Consider the following 9,654-nt stretch of genomic DNA (forward strand, 5'->3'; position numbering starts at 1 on the left):
TTTTTTAGTCCTCACAGGTCGACACTCGAGTGGATAATGGCACTACTTCTTCGAGTTTGTCTTTCAGTCCATTTGAACATAGCCGATGAAGCTCTAGCGTAGATTCCTGTCGTCTCCTTGGGGTGATGAGGTTAGGGTTTCTCGTCATGTGATGGGATTTGATGTCAGATGCTTCAGATCTAGGCAAGGGTTCAACAATGACGATTGCGGCTCCACGTATTGAACAAGGGGCACATGCATGAAGACTTCCTGGCTAGCGTCCGCGACAGTAGTGGCTATGCGAGATGGTCTTGGAATCTCAATGTAATTTTTATATTTTTGATATGCTTTGTATTTTCAATGAACACTGATAATAGATATGGATCATTTTTGAAAATAATAATTGAGTGGTAAGATTTTGACCGGTCGTCACACTTGTTTATGTGAATAAAACCTATTCCCTCCGTCCCATAATGTAAGACGTTTTTTAACACTGATGTAATGTCAAAAAGTATTTTATATTATGGGGCGGAGAGAGTACCTGAGAATAATAGACCCTTTAGAAAGAAAAGAAAAACTCCTTGGGAGTAGAGTTTTTTTTCTCCCCTTGGAATAGATGGCTGGCACCTGCGAGCGCTCAGATATGCATTTTCCAGGTGAGCCACAACATTCACGGGTGCAAGCGGCAGTTCACAGGTGGGCAGGTGCAAGCGGCAGTGGGACACCGCGTTCACGGGTGGACAGGTGCAAGCGTTGTGGGACACAATGGTTCAGCGGGAGCAAGCGGTAGTCTCCCACCGGATAAGCCACCATGCACGCGTGTCTGGTGTGTGTGGGTTTGGTTGTGCCCGTGTCCTCTCATGGGGGCAGCCACTCAGTTCAGCTCTGGACAGAGGAGACTGGCGATTTGGATCCGCCATGTTGTTCCGGTCGTCGGTGCTGCTTCCCTGGCTGCTTCTTGGGCGGAGGAGGGAGCTCGGCTGCTTCTTGGGTGGAGGAGGGAGTTCGGCTGCTTCTTGGGCGGAGGAGGGAGCTCGACTGCTTCTTGGGCGGAGGAGGGAGTTCGGCTGCTTCTTGGGCGTAGGAGGGAGCTCGGCTGCTTCTTGGGCAGAGGAGGGAGCTCGGTCCATCTGTTCGCCCAGCCGCCTAGATCCATGGGGGACATGTCCACGATTCAACGCCCGCCCGACATTGTCACCAAGGTAATAAGTATTCCATTCTAATCCATCCACGACTGACTGTTATTTCGATTCTCCTGAAGAAGCATATTCGCTTGATTAGCATTGTCTTCTACAGCAGTATTATGCTCATGCAAATCACCATAGATAGCAGCAGCTAATTCGACTCGATCGAAAAATACTTACAAAAGGCAAGCTAACATATCATGTACAAAAATAAGATTAATTGAGAATTTTAGTTGTTTGTAAGACCTTCTATAAGATATTGATAGTTTGTTAGAACATTCAGGGGCCGGACCACCCTGCTATCAAATGCTAGCTCCGCCACTACCAAGGAGGTATATAACTATCCTAGTTCTGAAATTTAAAAATGAAGTACAAAGTCCGAAGACAGTATATGTAAGAGAACTTGCAATAACTGCAAAGTTCCAAGGTCTAATACAAGAACATGGAAATTTGCATCTGTACAAAAGATCCCCTATGTTTGTCATCGGAAACACTATGTACCAAAAAGGATGGCCGTGCCAAAATCATTTTATATTTATATTGAATGAGAGAAAATGATGCATTGCAATGATTCCAATTATTTTATATTTATATCATTGTAAAACCTCCTCGTCAAGAAGACTACATACACTTTATGTCTGCTATACAATGTGCATCAGGACCTTCTAGGTAAAAATAATCAGGTGGTGCAACTATCAATTAGCTATGCGAGGTTCTAGCTTATAAAAAATCAACTTTGACTGGATGTCTTATGGCAGGTAAGAGTATTCCAGAAACATGTATGTCAAAATGAAACAAATAAAGAACCATTATTGTGCTTGCACAAAAAAAATATAACACAGGTATGAATGCGATCAACATTAAGGCGGAGGAAGGGGCTTTACTTTCATACCTCGGAGTAGTCTTTGGGAGGCGGATGACCCGGAGATAGGAAGCATAGACTGCAAGAAGCACAATCAGATCTATGCTTTGAGTTACCCATACTGCTGGGTAGAGAAGGAGGAACCGGAGCGAACATCACCTCGAAAAAATGACAAGAATAATTTATTGAGAACTCCATGTAGTTAGGAGTAAGACTTTTCTGCCTCTAAATCCCAGTAACATGCCGACAAACCATTCACAAATTTTAAGTAGCACCATGTAGGTTATCTAGAAAGAAAATACAAACAAACATAAGAAAATTCTCAACCTCCCCCATCCATCAGTAAAGTGAGACCAACAACCACTTAGGTTAGGAGTAGCATGCTCGAGCCATGTAGCAAGTGAACCAGTAACACTGGGACTAATTCATCTATAAAAATATGCAAACAGGTCGAGAATACAAAACCAGTTAAATAAAGGTCAAGATTACTGCTAGTGTTGTGAACAAGTTCAGTCATTTTCCCATTCTCAACCTCAGGGCTCACGCGGTATGAATTTCCATTGGATAAAAAAGCTAATACTATGTTTTTTAGGTTTCCATCTCTATCTTTCCAATACAAAGGCGAAAAAGAGAAATCCTCATGGTAGATAGCTTCTTCGGAAGATGCTCTTTCTAGAGAGATGATTAGATCATAAGTAAATAAGTAAACTTGATAAAAGCACAACTCCTAGCATACAATTCAACTTTATCCGTAGTATCTGACTACATGTGCATTGAGTTCTACATGAGAGGCCATCATCTGAATTCTCAACCTCATGGTCTGGTCTAGTGATTTCCAATGTTTGGAAAGCTGTAAGAGGGAGAATATCTCTTACATGTGTATGTCAGATTCATGAATGCAACGCGGATGCTTCCGACATCCTGGACATCTGGATGTCCAGTATTACAGTGGAATGAGTTGATTTTGCACCTGTAAAACTGAAAACTGATTTCTAACTTCCTCTCCTTCTTCTTCAGCAGGGTGATCTGCATTGGTTTTAGAAAGCAATCTATATAGCCCCAGTCTTCCAGTCTATGGCTAAGCTTTATCTTCTGCTGGTATGCGGCGACATCAAGCAGAGTCATCCTTGATAAATGGATCTGTTTAAGAATGTTTGTTGTCAGGTATGGATTTTAATCATATAGTAAAAAGGCAATAGGAGAGACACATGAAACATAATCCATATATTTAGCATCATGATTTCCAAAAAATCAATTAAAAAGAACCTATCACCTGAAACTCAAAAGCGATAACCTCGAGCGATGATCCAAGTGTTGAGGCGTCACAAAAAACAGGGCCATTTTTTAGCCTAATTGGAGGTTGTAAAGGCCTAGTCAAAGTTTTGTTTTTGCCTGCAGGGCAACTATTCGCGTGGGGGCCTGGGGCGAATCGTTCGGTCCAGCTCCTCCCCCAGATCGACCAAAAAAGTTTGGTGGGGTGATCGCTCCCTGGCGAATGTTTCGTTTGTTCCGAGGAGAAAAAAATAAGCTAAAATATAGACATATATGATTAATTGGAGCGAAGAATGCAGTTGCCTAGCCTGCTGCAATGAGCTAAAATACATCAAACAACCGCTAACATCACTAAAAGAAGGAGCTTACTTTTCCCTTGGGACTGCTTGTTGCAGTCGTCGATGAGCTCTCTAGCAGGAGTCATCAGCATCCTCTTCCTATACAAGCCAGTGTCGCCAAGGCCACGTCGAGTCATTTGAAACAGAGACCCCAAAAGCTAAATAGTGTTGGTTCTCCTCGCTCGGCTCAATCAAAAACATAAAGCAAATAATCAAGAGCAGCACGATCTTGTTAAAAAAGAAATAGATACAAGTTATTCGATCAAATAAACAAATGGCGAAGTGGCTACACTCGTGAGCTAAACTTTCCATAATCCAAGCAAATCCAGAAACCTAAGTAAATGACTGGAGGCCAAATTCACATATGACCCAGCAAAGATTTACCCTAGAGTTTTACGACCATTTAGAATTCGTCTATCCGTTTTCATTTGGAGAATATAATAGAGCAAATGAAAGTGCATGCTTAATTTAGCAGAAGGTATAACCACAGATTTAACAGGGGACAAGTCTAACCTGGGTTTCAGAGTGAAGAAACATTCGAAGATCAAACACATCATTGTGTCACTGTGCATGGTTAATTTAGCAGTAGGTACAGCAACACTTAATAAGGGACATTGTGTCACCACCTAATCAATTTTGTATGCCAGTAGTATATACGGTCAATACGGTCAGGTTAGTGTAACCTAAAATATATCTTGGCAGGAATGACCGGATTCACTTGCTTTTAGAAAGGGAAGCATCAGTATGAGATAAGTGCAGATAATCTGCATCTACTTTTATCAAGCGACTCGAATCACCTTAGAATCAAGTAGTTAGCATCCATCTTCAATCAGAAAAACAAACAAAATTGTCAAACAACTAAACATGCTTGTGTTGTGCCTACCTCTGAACGTTGCTCCAAATCCAGTGGATTTGCCGAAATCAGATTTCCAAAGACAACAGTAAATACACGTAAAAGCAGACGCAAGCCTCAAGCGTATCCTAAAAAATACATCAAGCTAACTAATGAGGCCTAGGATCATTCTCCAGCAACAGATTAGAAGAGGTGCAAGGCCACAATAGATTGCAAACTCTACCACTGCTCCTTGAATTAAAATGTGGAAGACAAGAAAAAATTAAGTGTCCAAAATAACATTATGCCAAATGATAAGCATGTATGGCAAAAAAATGATAAGCATGTATCAGGGAAATAAAAATTCAGTAGAAGATTTCTCTAAAGGAAATATGACGCCATTAAAATTCTGCAACGACTTTTCCAGAAGAACAAATTGTGCAACAATTGGAATAAACTCAAACATGCGCCGCAAGCTTTGTTCGTCGGATGATAGACGAGATTCATAGAATAGTTAAGATAATTAGTGCATCACTGATTTAGGAAGAGAAGAAATAGGTCTAGCCTTACAGAAACACCATTTGTCCCAGTAACCTTAATATCATAGCACATACACTTGGTTGAAATAAAATTATAGCCTGTAAACCAGCTACGCCACCAAAATCTTGATAAACTTAGAAAGTAGATCATGTTGAACAACGGAAGCAAGGAATCAAAGAGGAAAATGGGGGAAGAACTCACCGGAGCAGTAAGTGTAGAGCAATCAGGGATACAGAATTTTGGCCAATACCAAACTGAAGAAAATATCAAGGTTGACGGCCTCTTCCAGCTGGGCGCTGTACAACAGAATCAAACACTAATTTTAGTCCATCAAAAATCAATCTTGTTCGAAACAGGGGATATCATCTATAGGTAACAATGTCAACCATCAATTGACATATCCTAAGTAAACACGACAAAATAATCAAGCAAATTAACTATAATCCCATCACAATTAGCAATATAAACAATACCCAACAATTCGAATCTCATTGTACCTGCTCATTGCCGCCTCAGCCGTCGGGTTGCGACGGGCAAGATGTTCACCTTGTTCTTGACTCTTCCTCAAGATCCTTCCTCTCTTCTTCGACTGATCTGCAAACATCCAGATGGCCGACTCCACTCCACTGCAACACAAGCGCTGCCTTGTTACACCTTCCCCATGTCCTCATGCACAGCAACACCGGATCGATAACATGGGGAGCCATTGTCTTGCAACTAAGGAAACCATTGATCGACACTGAAACAGAATAATTGGTTTGGAGACTCAGGGGCTTACTGCGCTTCATCGAGAATAACAATTGAGCCAGTGATATCAATGTCCATTGCTCTCCTGACAATTCGACTGCTTTTGCCATGGTTTGTGCAGCAAAATATGGACATCCTATAGACACCCAAAAGAAAGGTGGCAGTAGAATAGATTTTAGAATTCAGTGGTGGCATAGTGTGTCCCTCGGGATTCAGGGAAAATCTATGTAAACAAAGAGATAGATAAACCTTTGACCTGTCTTCCAACCCTAGGAAGATCCTCAATATCATGAACTTCATAGCAGCCATCGGTCTGAAGAGATGGGCGACGACTCAGTTTCTGTACATTCGTGCCAATACATGTTTCTCCTTGCATTAGTAGGGAAAGGGGGAAATGTGCTCAATGTTAATATGTGTTCCTGTGAAAGAAGCTAGGAAAACTCACTTGAATTCTGGGCATCCATGAACTTTGTCGTCTAGGAGCTTTTTGCTGATGAGGGAGAAAAGTACTCACTAAATGGTTTACAATGAAGAACCCAAACGATTAGTAAAGAAATGTGTCTTGTATGTTACCATTCCTCATCAACGCCATGCATACGGCCTTATTGACGCAATAGTGCTTCCTTGAGGCCTGCATTGCATGATTACTGACTGGTCAAACTACATGCAGTTTAACTTAAGAACATTGGAGCCCGCCCAGAAAGGCTCCTGGGGATTACGGTTGCATCAACACCCACTACTACATGATGATTAAATACATGGATTGGCTTCATTTCTGCCACTGCTACTTGACATTGGTTGGATAATGCATTTCCTTTTCTGAATGAGAAAAAAGAGGCAGGGAGTGCACTGAGATGGTAACATTTTAGCTACCAAGATGGCCATCATCTTGCGCAGCTCCCGGACCACCTGGGTTATCTGAGAGTGCGTCCTATTGCAGCCAACAGACAACGGAACCAAGAAACTAATCAGGATTTTTCGAAGGGGAATGAAATCAATCAGAATTCATCTAATTGATTCAAGACAAGCAGCCAAGAAACCTGGCTGGCAAGATTACCCCATCGTTTTAGTTCATGGGAGAGCAGATCTTACACGACGTAGTAGATGGTCGGCGCATTCTTCTTCTCGGCAGCCCCTGCCTTCTCCGGGATGCCTGAACATCAAAAACCGCGACACCCACGGGAATGAGCAAATCAAATCAGGAGCGAGCAATGGCGTCTCCTCGATCCAAGAACCGGCGAGAGAGAGAGGGGGGGAGAGAGAGAAAGGGGGGAGGGTAGTAGTACCGGGAGTGGGCTGCTGCTGGGTGTCGTTAGGGACAAAGGCGCCGCCATGGAGGAGGGGGGTCGGCACGGTGGGGGGCACACGGAGCAGGCAGTAGCTCTGCCAGGCGAGCGCAGCGCAGGAGCGAAAGCGACCTGCCGGTGCTTGTGGGCGACTCGAGCAGCCTGAGTGAGCGGCCCTGGCGACGACCGTGGTCGAGCATGCCAATGACGGCCCATGAAGGCCAGCTACGTCCCGTACGGCTGGTAGGGCAACTCCACTGGCTCGCCGCTCACCTGGTACACCCCGGGCTGGCTGGTGGGGCGGCAGCAAAGTTGCCGTTGTCGTGGGGCAGAGAGATTGCGGCTGAAGGAGTGAAGGGGGAGAGGAGGGCGGAGGCGGATGAGGGAAGAGCTGAACGGGCTGGGCTCGAGGGAGGAAGGGGATTGGGGGCTAGGGTTTTCACTTTTCACTGCTCGACCGATGCAGTCCACCCCAGCACACCTCTTTTTTACCCGAAACCACACTGCAACACGGACCAGCGAGGAAGGATGGCCCAGTCGTCATCCGCTAAAACCGAAATCCACAATGTGAAGTAAAATTAACGGCCAGATATTTGACACAGAGTAAAAAAGGACCAAATACTTTACAGCGAGGCAAAACGAGCGATGCAGATCTCGAGCGCGTGACGAAGGCCCCAGAATGGCAGGTACTCTAGCAGCTTTTATATGTTAGATTGCTCTTTGCGTAGTTACTATACCGCTACCACTGTTACAATTACTACAAAACTGTTACTAGTACTTTTGCTACCGTTACCGTTATTTCCATACTACTTTGCTACTAAATACTTTGCTGCAGATATTAAGTTATCCAGGTGTGGTTGAATTGACAACTCAACTGCTAATACTTGAGAATATTCTTTGGCTCCCCTTGTGTCGAATCAATAAATTTGGGTTGAATACTCTATCCTTGAAAACTGTTGCGATCCCCTGTACTTGTGGGTTATCAAGACTATTTTCTGGCGTCGTTGCCGAGAAGCATAGCTCTATTCTTTGAGTCACTTGGGATTTATATCTGCTGATCATTATGAAGAACTTGAAAGATGAAAGAACTAAAAAATTTCCCTCAACTGCGAGGGGAGGTAAGGAACTGCCAACTAGCTCTGCACTTGATTCTCCTTCTGTTTTGAGTAAGCTTGGGACACCTAAACCTGTTTCTGCTATTAATTCTGATATATCGCATGTTATTGATGATGCCACTTCTGCTATGCGTGATACTTATGATAAAACTACTTCTATGCTTGATACTATTGTGCATTAGGTGAATTTCTTAATGAACAACTTGCCAGGGCTAGAGAGAATGAAAATTATTGAAACTGATAATATTGATGAAAGTGATGATAAAGATTCTCCCCCTAGATATGAATTGCCTGTTGTGCCTGAGGGTTATGTTATGGATGAAGAAACTGCTAGAGATTTTCTTGCTTGCAATGATAGATCTGATCTTAAGAAGTTATTAGCTAAGCTTAAAGAAAAGTCTTTGAATGTTAGAATGAAATATAACCCTGCTTTTGCTACTTCACCTATCTGTGTTACTGATAAGGATTATGATTTCTCTGTTGATCCTGAGATAATTACTTTGGTTGAATCTGATCCTTTTTATGGCTATGAATCTAAAAATGTTGTGGCACATCTTACTAAGTTGAATGATATAGCCACCCTGTTCACTAATGATGAGAAAACTCGTCACTACTATATCTTTAAATTATTTCCGTTCTCACTAAAGGGTGATACTAAAACATGGTTTAATTCTCTTGATCCTGGTTGTGTGCGTAGTCCCCAGGATAGGATTTATTACTTCTCTGCTAAATATTTCCCCGCTCATAAGAAACAAGCTGATTTAAGGGAAATATATAATTTTGTGCAAATTGAAGAAGAGAGTCTCCCACAAGCTTGAGGGAGGCTTCTCCAATTACTTAATTCTTTGTTGATCATCCTCTCAAGAAAAATGAAATACTAGATATCTTTTATAATGGACTAACCGATGCTTTCAGAGACCACCTGGATAGTTTTGTTGGTTGTGTTTGCAGGGAAAGAACAATTGATCAAGATGAATTGCTATTGAATAATATGTTGACTAATGAAAATAATTGGACACTTCCTGAACCAACTCCTAAGCCAACTCCGAAGAAAAGAGGTGTTCTATTTTTCAGTCCTGAAGATATGCAAGAGGCAAAGAAATCTATGAAAGAAAAGGGTATTAAAGCTGAAGATGTTAAGAATTTACCTCATGTTGAAGAAATACATGGCCTTAATTCACCACCTATTAAAGAAATATATGGTCTTGATAACCCGGTACAGGTAGTAAAGGTAAATTCTCTCTATAGATATGATAAAGTTGAAATCTCGTCTACTAAGTTTGCTAGCCAGTGCTTGGATGAGTTTGATGACTTTATGGCTAAACAAGAAAACTTCAATGCTTATGTTGGTAGACAATTGAAAAGTAATGCTTATATGATTGGACACTTGAGTGATTACATGTCTAGAGTTAAGGGTGAACTTAAACTCATTAGTAAACATGCTTCTATGCTTACCACTCAAGTAGAACAAGTGCTTAAAGCTCAAAATGATTTGCTCA

General features: G+C 42.2%; 1 long non-coding RNA gene across 18 annotated transcripts; it reads right to left on the reverse strand.

Moving 5' to 3' along the window:
- Nucleotides 1-353: 353 nt before the first annotated feature.
- On the reverse strand, nt 354-7,931 carry LOC123137780 (uncharacterized). Of its 18 annotated transcripts, none has more exons than XR_006468518.1 (12): nt 7,041-7,931; nt 6,847-6,907; nt 6,328-6,685; nt 6,200-6,244; nt 6,004-6,094; nt 5,786-5,890; nt 5,505-5,633; nt 3,667-5,303; nt 3,299-3,513; nt 2,901-3,165; nt 2,056-2,184; nt 354-1,234 (listed from the first exon to the last, which is right to left on the reverse strand). It is a non-coding gene; the product is annotated as an uncharacterized lncRNA (long non-coding RNA). The 18 variants fall into 18 exon arrangements; XR_006468515.1 differs by lacking the exon at nt 3,299-3,513 and having other exon boundaries at nt 6,328-6,385; nt 6,492-6,685; nt 6,812-6,907; nt 7,041-7,904; XR_006468514.1 differs by lacking the exon at nt 3,299-3,513 and having other exon boundaries at nt 6,011-6,094; nt 6,328-6,385; nt 6,492-6,685; nt 7,041-7,902.
- Between the last annotated feature and the right edge of the window lie 1,723 nt (nt 7,932-9,654).

Source organism: Triticum aestivum, chromosome 6B (assembly GCF_018294505.1).
Source record: "Triticum aestivum cultivar Chinese Spring chromosome 6B, IWGSC CS RefSeq v2.1, whole genome shotgun sequence".
Taxonomy (NCBI): domain Eukaryota; kingdom Viridiplantae; phylum Streptophyta; class Magnoliopsida; order Poales; family Poaceae; genus Triticum; species Triticum aestivum.